Source organism: Topomyia yanbarensis, chromosome 3 (genome assembly GCF_030247195.1).
Source record: "Topomyia yanbarensis strain Yona2022 chromosome 3, ASM3024719v1, whole genome shotgun sequence".
NCBI lineage: Eukaryota > Metazoa > Arthropoda > Insecta > Diptera > Culicidae > Topomyia > Topomyia yanbarensis.
In genome coordinates, this window is record NC_080672.1 from 294,371,991 (window position 1) to 294,389,266 (window position 17,276).

General features: G+C 38.3%; 1 protein-coding gene across 1 annotated transcript in view; it reads left to right on the forward strand.

Annotated features, from left to right (window-relative positions):
• The first annotated feature begins 10,401 nt into the window (after positions 1 to 10,401).
• LOC131691016 (neurofilament heavy polypeptide-like) overlaps positions 10,402 to 17,276 on the forward strand; it is a 277,605-nt gene continuing 270,730 nt past the window's right edge. The window contains exon 1 of the mRNA XM_058977141.1: positions 10,402 to 11,254. The gene's annotated coding sequence lies outside the window, so the exon portion shown is untranslated. The remainder of the gene's footprint in view (positions 11,255 to 17,276) is intronic.

Below are 17,276 nucleotides of genomic sequence, written 5' to 3' on the forward strand. Positions count from 1 at the left end.
TAGAGCTTCCGTGCCCGAGTTTTAGCGGTCGATTGTTGCCACTCATCGCGGTTTGGGAAGTTCTGTACCTTGTTTGTATGTAGTCCAGCTTTCTTCTTTGCATTCTGGACGTAGCTCTGCGACATGTTGATCTTTTTTGCTAAATCACGGCTTAAGACGTTGGGATTTGCTTTAATCATCTGCTTCACCTTTCCCTCCGTCTTTTTGTTCTCCGGTCCCGGTTTTCTTCCAGCTCCTTTGCCGTGGTCCAACGTCAACCGCTCCTGGAACCGCTTCAACACTCTGGAGACGGTTGAATGGTGAATGTTCAACATTTTTCCCAACTGCCGGTGCGACAGGTCAGGAAATTCCAGGTGTTTGGAAAGAATTTGTTCTCTCGACTCGCGTTGGTTCACCTCCATTTTCGTTGAATCGAAAAACACGACTTCGAGTTTGACAGCATGTAAACAATACACATCAATGAGAAAGTGTGCAAAATTTGGTTGATTTTTACCCAATGGTAAAAAAGTTATGCCCTGTTGAATGTGTCGCAATAATTTCGTGTTCGCCCTTTACTAACACCAATCCTATCCTGGCGCACTTGTGGATGATGCAGAGAATTCCTCGGTCATAATAGTCGCAAGTGTTGAACTAACATTCCTTCCCATCCAGAAATTGACCTGCATGGGCGTGGCCATCTACGTTATTTGTATTTATTTATTTGTATTTATATAAAAAAAGTCCAACTGACAATTTGTCTTAATGAACTATACTAAACTAAGGTAAACTAAACATAATTAAAATAGTGACAATACACGACGACGAAACTGCGAAGAGTTCATTACGAAGTCAAAAATTTCAGCAAACTCGTTGAAGCGACGACTCATTGCTAAAATTGGACTATTGGCAGCGTAGTTAGTGCTGCGCATTTCAGAATGCAGCATGGCTCGAGGGCGAAGAGAACGGGTAGGCGCATAGAGGTTGATTCGCGCTAGTAGTTCCGGATCATCATATTCAGCCAGCAGAATCTTTGACACGAAGGTAGCTTGCGCTGCATGTCTCCGGTGTGTTAAAGTATTAAGTCCTAAAAGACGACAACGGTCCTCGTACGGTGGCAGGTTTAATGGATCGTTCCACGGCAATTCACGTAACGCATATCGTATGAATTTACGCTGGACTGCTTCGATCCTAAGGCCCCACCAGGCTTCCTTAGTGCTCTTGATATTAGCTCATTTTCTCTCTTGTAAGCAGTTAAACGCAGTAGGGCTGTTTACTAGCTCCCACCGAAAGCGAGAGAACACGCTCTCGAGAATCAAGAGATTTTTTTTGGTTCACACATATCTCTCTACCACGCAGGGGGGATGCGAAAGTATTAATTCTCGCCTAATTCAAGAGGGAGTGTTCCTCATCAGATGCTCAGTAACAGAAAGAGCATGTTTGAAAAAATGCCAATAAAACAAGGTGGTTTCGAAAACAACAGAATGGCGATATCTTATATCAAATGAGTGCTTTATTCAGGCTTTGCATATTCAAACCAGCCATTTATATGTACAAACTAATCCAGCCCGTAAGTTGTCCAGTAATTTCATTTGACAATTTGCACTACAAAAGCGTATTAATATTTCAGCGACTTCGGTAGATTTACGAATAATCTGCTGCTAAAACCTGTAATATTTTTAATTGAATTTATTATTACTTTTGCTTTTTTCGGTAAATTATCCACCATACAGTAAAACTTATTGGTCGGCAAAAAGTTAAACATCATCGAATATTGTCAAAAACTTACAAATCAAGTACAACATCTGTTAAATCAGTAATAGTGAGACTTTTCTGGTCGTCATTATGATTGATGTGTATTTATTCCTTGACTAGGGTAATTTTACACATGACGATTTTGGATAATGGATTTGACTCGCAAGTATAATAACACGGTGCTACAAAATAAAAAAATGAATGTACTTTTAAAGTGGCCTGTTAAAGGTTGGAGATCTCGTCAAATACAACACAAAACCACGTTTGATCAGTTTTATATACACTCAAATTCTTGATTTATGGCAAAAAAGTATTTTCGGGACACTGGGCATTAAAAAATTTCTGTGGAATACTGGTGTTTAAACGGAACGAAAACTTAACTCGAGTGCCCTAATTTTCACCCTGCCATTTGCGGCAATGCGATGTAGAAAGATGGCAGATGCTGCTTTACCCAAAGGCTTCAAATTAGTAGGGTTATGAAATGAAAATAGTCTCAATATCCTTTAAATCAGCCTAGCGGTTACCCGTAAGTATAAGTAATCAGAAAAAAAAACTATATTTTGGCTCTAGGTTTAAAATTACGGGAGATAGTTTTCAGGCCGTGGACCCCTACCTATAAAACTCGCATACGGGGAAATTCTGCACAGTTGCCATCTTGTGATGAAATTACTATAAAAAATTATTTTTGTGATTCAATACATATGTTATAAAACCCTTTTAACAACATTTCAACTCATCTCTTTATTGTGCCAAGAAAAAATCCCTAAATATGCACATTTTTCGAGCTCTATATTGCCCATGATCGCATATTTGTCCCGTTTTCTATGGGATTTCCTATCTTTATGGGACTGATTTGCGATCATGGGCAGTATGGTGATGTAACCCCTTAATGTTATTCTGTGATTTTTAACTGGCAGGTGCCTATTCAAACATCTTTACTATTCCCAGAAGGTAAAACATGCATACTTATCAAAAGAAACCCGAGTGAAATATTCGTTCGTTCGTTGACTAAATTTGGTTCCCTTGGGGGAAAAGAGACAAGTATTTTATTCTCATCTGCCAACTGAGCAATTTATCTCTGTTGCTCCACCAGACTATGATGAGGTAAAAGCAGAGCATCTAATAAAGCTTTGCTCTGTCACAAGCAAGAGGATTCAGCAATGAGAGAATGTGGTTTCTCTCTGCTCTTTTAGTTTCTGGGCAAAAAATGTGCACCAAAATAAAACTCATGTTATAAGGGGGTAAAATATTTCTCTATCTCTTCGTTGCAAAGATGAGCAAAATGAAGCCTGGGCCCCACGTAGCTTGATACGGGCACCAAACGACGTTTGCAAATTCCAACTGCGGGCGCACCAATGAGCAATAAAGAGCCTTGAAGCATAGAGGATCCCGAAATTCGTTGGATATTTTGAAAATAAATCCCAGCAAACGATTGGCTCTGTCGATGGTCGCTGAGACGTGATGAGTATACGTTAGCTTATCATCAAGAATGACTCCTAGATCCTTCACGTGGTCAACGCGTTGGAGTAGAGTTCCTGCGATGTTATAGTTGAAGGTAAGCATATTTCTCGTTTGATAATAGCTGATGACAAAACATTTTGCAACGCTAAGGACCATCATGTTTCTTACACACCAGCTGTAAAAGGTGTCAATAAGATGCTGTAGCTCACGGCAATCGGCTTCATTCCGTATAACAAGAAAAAATTTTAAGTCGTCGGCGGTTATTGATCATACTATAATCTTAGTCTCCTTAGGTTGCCCATTGAGTATGATGTACTGCTCCCAAATACCATACAATTTGTTCAATATGCAATTTCAACTGGTTTTGATCAATCACGGGAAACTCACGGGCGGTCAACTAAGCTAAGTTAAGCTAAGCTTTTGGCTTTATTTTAAATTCATCCCACTTTTTTATATTTGTCCCAATTGTTTCAATTCGCTTCATCTTTTCATGATTTTATTCATTTTATTTAACGTTTTATATATTTCATTTGTTCAATTTGTTTAATTTATTTCACTAAACTTTTTCTATTATTTTTGAACTTTATGCATATTTTCCAATAAACCTATTATAGAATTTGTTCTATCCGCCCTTTTTCCTTTTTTTCAATTTTAAATGTTCCGCCTCTTTTTTCTATGTTTTAGTTTTAAAATTTTTCGTGTTGTGAATTTTTGTACTCCTTATATCAGTTATGAAATTTATACTTATGCTGACTTATGCTGTAGAAACCGTTTCATTACCTTTAGCATTTCACTTTTGTACCCATTTAAACAATTTAGAATTTTATGTTTTCTATTTGTTTACTTTTTTGTAGCTTAATATGAATTATTAATAAATTGGCTTCTTTCAAAGCCACTAAACATTTCGTCAAAAATCATATAGATATTTACAAGGTTTTACGATCAAAATTTAGTCGATTTAAAACAGGCGCATTTCATTGCACGATATTCGAAAAACCTCCGTGCAAAAAGATACCTCTTTTTTGATTTTGACATTTGCTCTTCAGCCATAAAAGTGTCTTCCAAGAAAAAGGAGCAAAACAGTGACATTTTTTTCTCGTTTCGGCTGAATCCGAGCTATTTGCATATCGAGTTTGCGGAATCGTTAATAGTTGCCAATCATCGGACACCAGTGTGATGGGAACCGGAAGAGAAAAGTGGTCGATATTTTCAAGCATATGGTGCTGTTTCGACAGATTCGCATGGAAATATCTGGTTTGGCAGACATTCTGCACCTGTGGTTTGAAAGGCGATATTTTCATTACAATCGAGTCCGTCAACCTAGACATTTACGTGAAAGAATGCATGAAAAACTATTGCGGAAAAAAGGACATGTACTGATGAACCGATATCTGGTTGCGGAGTCACCTCTTTGGCGTTTCCCTAGTAACAATTTAGGTTTTATGGTAGTTTTATAGCCACTCATAAAATTTAGATTGCACTTGTAGCATGCTATAAAACTTCAATTGTTACTTGGGTGGTGATGGTCACTCAGTGCGGACAGAGATCAACGGAAAAAAACGAAAAAAATAATTGAAAAAAGAACACCCTTTGAAATGGAAAAATCATTTGAAATAACAGCACTAAGTGTATTCTACAGTAGTTTTCCAATCTACTATATTTTGCACTATACATCGACGCTGTTGTGCTATCTTATGACAAACGCCATTTTGGGGTAAACTGAGTTAGATATACCACATTACTTGTCTAAAAATACTAGTGGCGTTTACAGAATTTTAATATTCTGCTTGGTTACTGAGATATAGCGAGAAACGTGCAGAGAAATTTTTAATTTTTTGTTTCAAATGGCTGTGTCTGGAGATTGGCTCAAATTATCTTGATGCATATGATGTTTTTTTATGTAAAACTATCTGGGAAACACAACGGCATAATCATTTTTGCAACAACAATGCACGAATTGTGAGAAAAATGCAATTTAAGTTTTAAACTGGAAATATAGCATATTTGGTAACACTGTAACCAAAAATAGCTATTTTTTCTAGATTCCCCGACTTCAAAATGCATTTCACCGATTGTTTATAGACCAAATGAAGCCAAAGATATGAATAAAAATTAATAATTGATGATTTTTTTCTAGGGAAAATTTTCTATGCACGATTATGACACGCCATACATATTTTGGCATTAATACACAGCTATGACACGTGTGAGTGCAACTTTACATTTATAGTAAAAACTCGCAACATACTCAACTGATCTTCGTAATATTTGAGAATAATATAATAATACAGAATTGATAGAAGCATCAATTGTCTTGTTTGAATTGTTTATACCATTCATAAGTTTCAAGATATTCAATGTCAAACTTTAAAAATCGTTTTTCTCAAAATGTGCAAAATTGCGCTTGTCATAAGATAGCACAACACCGACGACACAGAGTAAAGTGGGGTCAAGTAAGTCAGTTCTTCTGGCGAGCTCCTGCGATGGTATTTTTGCACTGATTTTGACAAACAAGCACTCGTTGGAATGGTTATATATCTGGCAACGTTTCGGCAATAATGGTTTTATGCGTGGCTAAATATTTTTCAAGCTAAATACAATAAGGAGTAAGGTTCTTTTTTCCATATTTTTATAGTCTGAGGGTACGATAGGTCACTATATTCGAGATTAAATTAAACAATGTACACGCCTAGAAAGCAGGCTTGTTATTTGCTCACACAATGTGCCACAAAGAGCGATATACACCGATCAAAAATAGAGCAGCGCAAAAACACTGCGATCTGCAGAACGACCGCACAAAGAGAAACTTGAAAACGAAAAATAGTAAGATCTGTGCACCAAGAGCTGCACAATTTCGTTTAAAGAGTCACCTAGAAGAGCCACTTTTTTGTGCCTCCCCTCACTGGAAAGCAGGTAGGAAGGCGAATCAAACTACAATTCAGATAAAGTTTGATCGGAAGAACGTTTTAAAAGTGTTTTTTGTTGCCTTCTCTACCTACGTGCGCGTGGGACCAAGATGCACACTAAAGAGCCTCTTTATTGCTACTCTTTGTGGTGTGCAGCCAAGGAGTAGAATACACGTGTGGGAGCAACACACTTCGGAGTGAAGAGGTTTATTGTGAAAGAGAAGAGCGGTGGTTCGCATGAAAAGTGCAAAGAGCTTTTGTTATTCTTCTCTTTATTTGCTCTGAGGTGCATAACATCCCTGCTAGAAAGTAACCGGCTCAACTTTTATTTGAAGAGTATTAATACTACAGATTATTTATAAATTAAACTGACTTCATTCAGGTAAGAAAATGAGAAGTGGCAAATGATGTGAAAAATCAAGAAACCGCGAAAGGAAATGTTGCAAAATATGTTGTTTCGGCAGCTGCGTCTGGCTTTGTAGTTGCGAATGACTTCTTCGGTGTCCTCGTCGTCGCCAGAGTGTGGAATTGAAGTTGTTAATTCCGATTCGCCTGGTTGCTTAGCTGTGATCAGTAGTGACCTATAGTCCCCCCCCAATCGGCTGACCTATCGAAAACAAAAATATCGAAAAACCAATACAAAACTAGTGTTAAGCATTAATTTTGACGTAAGAAAAAACCCAATTGACATTTTTTACAAATATTGAAAAAATTCTTCATTGACTACACTGAAAAAAAAATTAAAAAAAATTTAAAATCGATTTACAAAAAAAACTAGGGCGATCCGATGTTCAAAAGTCCCTTTCGCGTACACCTCTAAGCAATCTCTGCCTTTAATCGTAATGCAAATGCATTGTATAAAACTTGGGGGAAAATGTAGGGACTGAAATATAGGGACACTTTGGGTGTCTGATGTCCCATGTAGGAATTCCTGCTAATTTCCAAGATTACCGCGACCAGGAGCCACTTACTTCGGTTTTGTAACAGTACCCTTCAAGGGACACTCTCAGGCCTTTACGAGGAAGCTTAGGAGAGAAAACTAATTTTCTTCTTTCCTTTTTTATTTCGACTATGTTAGTCACATTTTCTTTTTTACATTTTAACGACATTCAATTAGCTAGAGATTACTGGGTAGGGAAAGTTATGAAATTTAGAGCCATAGTACTCAAGTGAGAGCAAGGATGTAAAGTAAACAGATCGGAAAACTAGAAATGGCAGGGTCATTAGAACAGGAATATCGTACGGGCTTAATCTTTGTCTTCTGTTAATGAGGGTCGAGCTTAGGCAGAATAACTACGCATCACCCGAGTTCACTAACATGTGTCCTGATAAAGGTAGACGTGTCTATCTTTACCGTGACAACCGATATTAAGCCTGTTCTAATGACCCTGCCACTTCTAGTTTTCCGATCTGTTTACTTCACATCCTTGCTCTCACTTGAGTACTATGGCTCTAAGTTTCATAACATTCCCTACCCAGTAATCTCTAGCTAATTGAATGTCGTTAAAATGTAAAAACTAATTTTCTTCTTTCGAAAATTTATAGGCACATTAGAAGATGTTCCCACAATGGATGGTCAGACTCTCGCTCTTCAGTGCACTAGGAAGGCGTTGTCGGTGGCGTAGCGCTCTTTTGAATTTCTTATCGGATCGTTCCTTAAAAGAATGTTTCATTTCATCCATAATTTATATGCGGAATATGTCGAGAGATCATGCGGAGTTTCTCCACAACAGGAAAACTTCTCATGATTTTCTTCGCATTTTCCACAGCGTGCCTTGTCTATACAATAAGTCGCAGTAGGGCCACTTGTTTGGAACGACGGTAGTTCATGCCTCGCGGCACAAAAGGGCGAACAGGTAGACCCGTCCAAAAGATCAAAGTTTGGAAAAGCAGATTCGGCGAAAGGTTCGAAATGAGGCTGATGGAAAATAAGTTATTTTCATATACTCCCTGAGTTTTCCTGAACGCAATTGCTTGTGAACCAGGATTTCAACTGGCCGAAGCAAAGTTCTTGAAGGAGCGAACCCCATACTTCGCAATTAAGACCCTTCGCAATTAAGGCACCATCAATCTATCCTTCCTGGGCGGGTACTTCTTCGTACATGGTGAAGTTGTATTTAGTTAAATCTCGCATATATCGATGCTGTTAAATGGCTTATCTTTGCCCTCATTCAAGTTTATTATGAATATATACCAAATTCGTTACTGATACTTTTTGCCTGTATTAAGAATCTAGCTGTTGGGAAATTGGATTCTGAGAAGATTATGACTTTCATTAGTTTAGTTTTCGATAAAAATACACTGAAAAAAAATTCAGTTTGGACAAGGAAAAGTTTTCTTCAAATAACTTTTTTTACTTGAAAGTGTGAATTTTTGACGGTAGGTAGGGAACATAATTAACTATCTTTTAACAAAATTTCATCCAAATCAAAGATGGGTTTTTTTTGTAAACCGATTTTAAATTTTTAAAATAGATTTTTTTCAGTGCAGCAGTCGATGAAGAATTTTCAATATTTTTATTCAAAAATTTGACTAATTTTGTGAAAATCACTCCTACAACATTTTTTGTAGGATTTGACCATTTTAGACTATAGCCGTTTAAATTAATTGGTAAAAAAAAGTTTGACCCTTTTGAAAAGACAGTATAGATCACTTTTGGAAAAACAATGAATGCAAAGTGGCTTTTTGTTACAACGTCTTCATGTACAGAAAGTTTCATTAACATCTGAGAGGGTGCAGCCAACTCTGAATACGATTTAGCGCGAAATTTATCATTTGACAAAGGCCCCACAACATTGCTGTTTTGAAACTGGAGCTTATCCAGATGGCTTCTCACAACGATTCGTCTTCGTTAGAATGGTCCCAGCACGCTCAAGCGCATTCTAAACGATAACCGGTGTGCCTCAAGTCACCTGAGGCCACTGATCTTTCTTTTATTCATCATGCATAACGTTGGAAAGATTATTATATCTGCTTTCATGAACACTCAATGAATTGAAAATCGGTTGAAAAAGTAATGCGTAGCTAATTTTTTAGTGCCGAAAGTTCTGAAAAATAGTTTTTTTTTTGTTATCAATGGAGATTTTGAGGGTATATTAAATTCAATTAACGTGACTGTGCTGTTTATATCCTTTACTGGGTCACTTGAAAAGTACTTTTTTTTTAAATTTTGTAGCAACGTGTAATTAGTTGCAAAATTTTGGTAGAATCCAATTGTGAACTTCTTTTTTTACTCAGTCTGTTTATTTCATGTGACACGACACGTGTTTTTCGTTTTATATTTTATAATTCTTAAAATTAGAGGGTTACAGGAAAGAGGCGAATGACCCCAAGGTTAAAACCTCTATGATCACAAACAAAAAAAAATATTTTTGGGCTATCTCAAACTAGAAATTCTATAATATGTATGAAATACTCAATTTATTTTTTATTAGAACAAGGACGGAGAGAGGGGCAGAGTAGTTTGGCTTTTTTGTTTATTTTTGATAATTCAATTTAATGGAGCTGACGCTTTGCTACGTTCAACTACTGACATAAGTAGTACACATTCTAATGCGAATTTTCCTGAAGCTCGCTGTTGTTTTTCACCCAGTAATCGAAAGCTTTGGCAAAAGCTCTCTAACACTAGAAGATCGACAATCATCTGAAAGCTTTTTTATGCTCTCCGTTAGCCGAACCAACACCAGTCAGATGCGATTCATATACATGTTTGCGAAAAGCAACAACATTAAAATCGCACTTGTGGACATATGTAACGGTGGGACAAAAAGTAATAGCAATTGAAATAATATAAATTAAAGCAATAGATGATTTTCAAGAATCGATTTTCAATGACAGTTTACCGTTACATGTTGATTTTTCTAAATCTCTCATACTAGAAACTCGCTTATCAGAGCGTTTAAAATTTTTAGCAAAATTACTAATTTGCACCCCGTACCTTGCGTCCATGCACGATTGTGTTGGAGTATGAGTGGTAATGTTTCTGACACCCCCCTCGAACCCATCGCCTGGGCAGGTTTTTTTTTCATTCGTTCACTCCAATTTCATAACACACCAAGAGCCAGCAGCGCAAAGTCAACTAACCACCCTGCGAACAAGCATTGAACCAGCCTCAAGCAAGTCAGTTTCGGAGTAGCGTTCGGTTAGTGCAGATCGTGCCTATTGCTTTGCGTTTAAGTTGTTGCCTCCATTTCGCTCGGTGCATGCAGTTGAAGTTAGCGTTTCTCGCGGGCGGGTGTGTGCAATTGTTCAGTTTAAAGGCAAGTTGTAGGTGGTCCGCGGTAGCCCGGAATGGTCGTAGAAGTCGGGATATGTGGGTACGGGTGTGCTTAGGGGGGTTCCCAAGGGGTCTCGGGATTGAATATTAATGCAGTGGTCTTACCCTTTTCCACTTCGCGCTATTTCCGCGGTCGATCTCCCTCGCTCTCTCGTAGCGGCACTCGAAGGCAACGATCGGCCTGCTGGCTGGTTGTTTATCGCGTCTGTTTGTGGCCGAGTGTGTAAAGTGTCCACCAAGTCCAGCAAGTTATACGATCCCCGACGCTGCTAGTCTAACAGTACCCGCTACGTGCTGGTGGTTTCAGAATAAGTGAAAGAAGTTACGACTTGGTCGTTCGTAGACCGTAGTGCAGTGTTCAGAAAAAATTGGTTCTGGCTGATGTGTGTGATAGTGATTATATAGCTCTTCGACATTCTTTCTTTCGATTCCGGTTCGTCTTTCAGTGGCCAGTGTGGATGATGGCAATCACTAATATGCAAAATTACGAAGCATCGTAAAAAAACAACAGCAACAGTCAAACAGTAAATAACTATAACCGCACCGTTGAGAGGTGGTGCTTTTCTTTCTTCGCACTCTCACTTTGATGATAGAGCTGAGCTCTTGGCGCGGTACGAAACAGAGTGCACTAATAATATCGTTAGGGTCGGTAAATTTGAAAGATTTCAAGAGTTTGCTTATGTCTGATGAACTCGCGATGAACCAGTCATTTTTTTTTCGTCCAAATCCACAATGGCCATGGCTGTAAATGGCAAACCAGAGCAGCGGACACGGATTCATAATTAGGGATTTACTTGGTTAACTACAGGCGATCGAGAAAAAAACAGAAGCTTTTCCTTCAAAGGAGTGGATCATCATCTGCGGAAGCAATAAGCGCAAGGTAAACAAAACTTGGTAGTTAAGTGGGCCCAGCGCCCTGTACTTGAAAATTTAAGTGTCTTCAAGTGCCCAAAATTTAAATTGCTATAATATTGGTTAGATGATGTTGGTAAAGTGAACCTCCTCCCAACCAAGTTAAATGTTTGACTTCTTCTGCGCTTCGATGTTTCGTCACGATCACTTGTATTGTTGCCAACTCAACAGTGGCTTAGACAGAAATTTGGTTTGAGAAGGGGGATTTGATGAAAATAGTTGAATTTTTGAATATCCTTAAACTTGATGTAACTTTGATAAAACTTCAAAAGTTTAAAAACAAACAATCATTCCAGCATATAAACAAGAATAATCGAAATTGAAAAGCTTTTGAATCTCCATAGATAACTAATTTTTAATAATATGTTAATAAAGTTAAAGAATATGCTCTCTGCTAATGAATCCCTACAAAAATCCAGCCCAGATTATGTGTAGCTCCAGGAGCTTAATATTCTTTCAACAACTAACTTAAAATTTAAGCATTCGGCAACCCAAACCATTTATCTAGAAAAGTTTTCAAGATCGCTACATTTCTAAATTATTACAAAGTTTCAAAGATTCTTAAATGATACATGAGGGGTTTGAAATAAATATCTAGACCAAAACGATTCACTTTTAAAAGTTTACATCATAGATGTGGATTTTTCTTCAATCGGGGATATGCTCAATTTTCATTAGCGTAGATATCTCCATTCATCGAAACAAAACACTATAGCGAACATGAACCATATATCTAACTATTTTCGTTGAAAAATCATGAGCACCTTTTCAACTACAACTACATATAAGGCTATGGTTTGGGGCATGATATTCTTTTCGAGAGTTGCGCTACTGGAGATGTAGAGCTGGGTCCTCGGAAGGGATCCCCGTCAATGGAACCTAATAAAACACTGAATAAGGCCAATTGCGGCTGGCCGTGATTCTGATTGTGATATTGAGTGTACGGCGTAGGGACTTTACGATCCCGCAGGAATGAGCGTTTATTTGTGCGCGTATGAGGCCGCGTTAATTAGATTATTAATGCCGTAGCGTTCACTAAATCATTAGGACGTTTTTGCGTTCTCGAAATCTTGGGATTTGTTGTGCGTGGATGATCGCGATTGCATGTTCGTCTTTACGTACCATCGTGAAGGGCTTGGGCGTTTGTAAGTTAACGTGTTCGATCGCGTGGGGGTTTGTATGCTGCGTGTGCTAGTGTGTATGTAACTTCCTGTGTATAAATTCGATTTCATAATCGTGTGTCCATTTGCATGTTCGCGTGAGTTCTTCGATGATCGCGCGGACCATGAATCTGATACTTAATTTTAAATCTACGGTTGCGTTCTGGCATACCACTAAAGTTCTCAGTGATGCCGCCGTGGAACGTGATGTCTAGTGGATATGAGCGTTATTTTTTCTGATTGGTCCAACTGAAGATATAAACACAGGTTGCTAGGGCCGAGAGAAGGGACCTCTGGACGTAACCGATTAATGATCGCGCGAACGCGGGCGTTTGTAGATTCACTCATAAGACCGCGTTTTTAAATTTATAAGTGCTAAAACGTTAACTTAATCACCGAGGTGTCATTCTATTGGTGAGATCACGGGCGTATCTGTGCGTGAATGATTGCGAAGGGCTCGAGTGTTTGTATATTAACGTGTTTGTCGCGTGTGTTAGCGTGTATGTAACTTCGCGTGGATAAAATCGATATTATAACTGTGTGGTAATTCGCATATTCGCGTTGTGTTCTTGTATGATCGCGCGAACCGTTAATCGAGTACGGTTTAGATACTAGAAGAAAGTTCCCCGATATCACTAGAGTTTCCAGTCATGTCGCCGTGAAACGTGTTGCACAAATCAATCTCCAACATAAACGTACAGCAACTCTGAATTTATCTCGACTCATGCAGGAAGGTAAAGTTTCCATAGCATTGGTTCAAGAACCGTATTTCCATAAAGGAAACTTCTATTTTGGAAAATTACTTAACACTGCCTTCATTGCTTACAACAAGACAGGCATGACTAACCCACGTGAAATGCCTCGTGCTTGCATTCTTGCAAATAAGGCTATTGACGCGTATCTCATATCGGAGCTCACAACTCGCAATATCTGTGTTGTCACAGTTACACTGACTGTCGGAAACGTAGACAAATATATATATATATATATATATATATATATATATATATATATATATATATATATATATATATATATATATATATATATATATATATATATATATATATATATATATATATATATATATATATATATATATATATACATATATATATATATATATATATATATATATATATATATATATATATATATATATATATATATATATATATATATATATATATATATATATATATATATATATATATATATATATATATATATATATATATATATATATATATATATATATATATTTATATATATATATTTTTCGATCATTTTGATGTCACCTTCAATGTAGTAACATATCGTAATCCTAAATCTACGAACTGGGACCTCTTTTTGGAAAACTTGGCGACTAAATCTCATGGATATTTTCCAACAATTAGTCAACTAGACGACTTAGATGACATCGTAGATACGACAAACTCATTCATATTAGCATCCTACGAAGAAGCCTGTCCACTGCGTACTGTTAAATCGACTAGGAGAACCCCTTGGTGAAGGGCTGAGCTTGAAAGAATGAAGAAAGTTATGAGAAGGGCTTGGAACCGGCGTCAGCGTGATGACTCCAGGGCTTTCAGGTCAGCTCGTAGTGCATAGAAGAAATGTCTTAGATCTGCAGAACGGGCTGGCTGGCAAAACCTATGCACTAATGTCTCTAGTCTGAACGAGGCTAGCAGATTAAATAAAATTCTCTCCAAATCGAATGATTTTCAGATGAACTCCTTAAAACCAGAGATGGTGTTTATGTGCCGGACGAAAAAGATGTTCTTAATTGTCTCTTCGACACACACTTTCCAGGTTGTATCGATCCGGAGTTGAACAATGTTCACCGATCTCATTCTGTTGATTCGGACACGTGGGCGTTAGCACGCACATTGGTTTCCACTGAATCGGTTAAGTGGGCAGTTGACAGCTTTGCTCCATACAAATCACCCGGAAAAGATGGAATACTTCCCCTGCTACTGCAAAAGGGATTTGATATTCTTGAACATGTCTTGAAAAGATTTTGCTTTCCAGTCTTGCTACCGGGTATATCCCGAAAGCATGGCGAGAAATAACTGTTAGATTTATTCCCAAAGGGGGGCACTCAAGCTATGAAGAAGCCAAGAGTTTTAGGCCTATCAGCTTAAGTTCTTTGCTTCTGAAAGCTTTGGAATGGATAATTGATCATCTCACCAGGAACTTTAGTTTAGTTGAATATCCACTGCACAAAAAGCAACATGCATATCAGTGTGGGAAATCCACGATCACTCTGCTTCACGATTTGCTTTACAACATTGAGAAAGCTTTCTCGCTCAAGCAATCCAGCTTGGGTGTATTCCTAGATATTGAGGGTGCTTTTGACAATGTGTCCTTCCAGTCCATTCTGGAAGCGACGCGCGGTCATGGGATACCTGCATGTATATCGGGTTGGATAAACGCAATGCTTAGTAACCGCATACTTTGCTCGTCACTGCGACAGGCTGAGATACGGAAGTTGAGTATTTGCGGTTGTTCTCAGGGCGGCGTTCTGTCACCTTTGTTATGGAACTTGGTAGTTGACGGCTTGTTGAAGAAACTCAACGTGCTTGGATTTCCAACCTACGGGTTTGCTGACGATTACCAAATACTAATTGCTGGATTTTGCATAGGAACAATCTTTGACTTAATGCAACAGGCATTAAGAGCTGTCGAACAGTGGTGTCGACAAGTTAAACTATCAGTTAACCCAAGCAAAACTTCAATTGTTCTTTTCACGAAGAAGCGAATAACAACCGGGGTTCGTCCCTTGCAGTTCTTTGATTCTGAGCTACTGTGTGCGGATCAAGTCAAATATGTTGGAGTCATATTTATTTTTTATTTATATACTCGAAGACCAGTAAATAAATAAATAAATAAAAAATATTGGATTCCAAACTGAATTGGTCTGCTCACATTGAGTTCAGAGTCAAGAAAGCATGCATAGCCTTCGGGCAGTGCAGACAAACTTTTGGAAAGACCTGGGGTCTCAAACCTAAACACATCTATTGGATTTACACGACAATTGTACGTCCAATACTGTCCTTGTGTGGTGGCAGAGGGGAGAGGTGGTGATAGTCCAGTCAAAGCTAAACCATCTGCAAAGAATGGCGCTCATGGTGTTGACTGGTGCTTTCACCACGACTCCGACTGCTGCTCTTGAGGCACTTCTAAATATCAAACCATTACACATACACTTAAAACAAGAAGCACTATCATGTGCATACAAACTGCCCGTTACTGGGCTTTGAAACAGTAACCATGTTGATATTGCTACCAGTCATACACGATTGTGGTCACAAATGGTTACATGGGGTGAAGATATTCTTGCTTCCAGCGATATTACACTCACTTGTAGTTTTCCTTACAGGACATTCCATGTGAAGATTCCCTCTCGAGAGGAGTGGTTGTCTGGCTTTATGGAAAGACAACAACAAACGCAAGTGGTCTGTTACACTGACGGTTCTCTGATGGAGGGACGTGCTGGTGCTGGTGTCTACTGTCGTGAAATGAGATTGGAACAATCTCACTCACTAGGTAGATACTGTACTGTATTCCAAGCAGAAATCTTTGCGATTATGTGCGGGGTACAATCGGCCCTTCAACTGAGTTTGTCCGGCAGAGTTATAAACTTCTGCTCCGATAGTCAGGCTGCAATCAAGGCCCTTAGCTCAGACAAATCCTGGTCCAAACTAGTGATCGCGTGCCGAACCCAAATCGAAGAACTAAGCATTGTCAACACTATCTACCTTGTCTGGGTGCCCGGACATTCTGGTATTACCGGAAATAAATGGGCTGACGAATTGGCCAGGGGAGGTTCAACGATTGACTTCGTTGGTCCTGAGCCCGCGCTGCCAATTTTGACAAGTTGGATAAGGGAAAAAATACGGTCCTGGGCTTTGTCCGAGCACCGCTATTATTGGAGAAATCTACAAACGTGTCACCAAACAAAGGCGTTTCTAGAACAACCGTGCCCAGTGATTTCCAAACAATCTCCTACATTTTTCGAAGCTCCACTGCGGCATGCTGACCAGGGTTTTAACCGGCCACTGCAAACTCAATTATCACATGGCAACGCGCTTCAGCGCGCTAAGTCTTTTTCATGTGATCTTTGTGAATCCGACTACGGAACCTCATATCATCTGATATGCAACTGTCCAGCGGTAGCGCAATTGCGATTTCGAGTCTTCGGCCGTCCTTATATAGACCGTAAACCGGGGTGACATTGATCACTTTTCGAAGTAATCATTGCATATTTTTAGACGCAACACATTTTTTTCAAGTTTAATATTTTTAAACCATGTACTGATGTGAGGAGAACAAGATTGGATGGTTTTACCTAAAATTGGCCGCTTACAGCTATTTTTCCAAAAATGATTTCAAGTTGATGTCCGTTTTCGTATTCCGGGGTGACTTTGATAACCTGCATGTTCACCCACATTAAGTTATTGATGTCAATGTTTTTCATTCAAATGTTTGTTTGAACTAATTCTGGAAAGATACTCATTGTTAACTAGATGTTAATTGGTATTATACAAAGTTTTCAATGTACTGTAAAATTCAAGTAACCAAAATTCGTATAATTTTTGTCCAACTAGAATAAAAGATTCTGAACACCTTTAAAACTGCTAAAATTGTTTTATTTCAGTGCTTTATCAATGTACAAAATGTTTCATCCATTTTAACACGTTGGAATATTGAACAATAAAAAAGTTGCGAGTTTTAGCTTAAAAAAATTTGAAATAATTGCCAACTAGTTTCACAGAAAAATTGTTTTTAAAATAAACAAACTCTTAAAAGTAAATTTGGTACATCCCA